The sequence below is a fragment of the Cyprinodon variegatus genome, unplaced genomic scaffold, assembly GCF_000732505.1.
Source record: "Cyprinodon variegatus isolate N-32 unplaced genomic scaffold, C_variegatus-1.0 Scaffold1160, whole genome shotgun sequence".
Taxonomy (NCBI): Eukaryota; Metazoa; Chordata; class Actinopteri; order Cyprinodontiformes; family Cyprinodontidae; genus Cyprinodon; species Cyprinodon variegatus.
In genome coordinates this window covers 44,573-45,679 of record NW_015151613.1, presented here as the reverse complement: position 1 = coordinate 45,679, position 1,107 = coordinate 44,573, and positions in this window count along the sequence as shown.

Below are 1,107 nucleotides of genomic sequence, written 5' to 3'. Positions count from 1 at the left end.
CGACAAATCTGCGGCAACTGTGTGATGCCATCATGTCAATATGGACCAAACTCCCTTAGGAATGCTTCCAGCACCTTGTTGAATCTATGCCACCAAGAATTGAGGCAGTTCTGAAGGCAAAAGGGGGTCCAACCCGTTACTAGCATGGGGTACCTAATAAAGTGGCCGGTGATGAGTGTATATATATCCATTGGATTATTGGGTCTAATTTTTCTGACCAAAATTGTTGACTATCTGTAAATAGATGATATTGTTTGTGGTTCCTATCATCACATTTCATAGTTAAACTCCATAGTTCTGCTATGTTTAAATTGACTTCTCTAGTCCAGATAGAGGGTCAGATGTTTTGATATTTAGCCTAAAATCCTTAGGATATTATCCTGACAATGCATGTTATGAATTTGTTTTATGTTGTGTAGAACATGGTTTGCTTTATGACAAATTAATCTAATGTGTAATTCCACAGTAATAAATTAGCTATATTCCTAAAATTCCCTTAAAGAAAAAGGTAATTCTTATCTTTTAATAGACGGGTATCTGTTATGTTACTTAACCAAAGAATGTTAGTACTTTTCACACCTTTGATTAAATTGAAGCTGAATATAAAATAGATGTTGTCAAAGACTAAAGAAATGAAGTTGCTAACATAAAATGTATACGTAAATTGTTTTAGGTAACTATAATAGAAAAACAAAAATAATTACTCCACTGTATTTGTTGTAACATACATCCCCGGAAAATGTCTTACATGAAAATGAAAAGCTGAAATGTTTCCTGTTGATGGCGCCACAGTTGTGAGGAAAATGCATTTGGGGGTGAAGTAAAAAGTTGACTTGTACCCATGAAAAACAACTTGCCAAAAATATTATTCCTATAATAAACACATACATCTTCTATTAAATAAAACAAAACATAATAGATGCTTGATTTCAATTCAGTTTATTTATATAGCGTCAATTCACAACACACGTTATCTCAAGGAATTTTACAATTCAACCAGATCATACAGTCAAATTGATTCAAAGTTTTCTACCTAAGGAAAACCACTTGATTGCATTGACTCAAATACAATTCCTCACATTAAGCATGCTTGTAGCGACAGTGGAG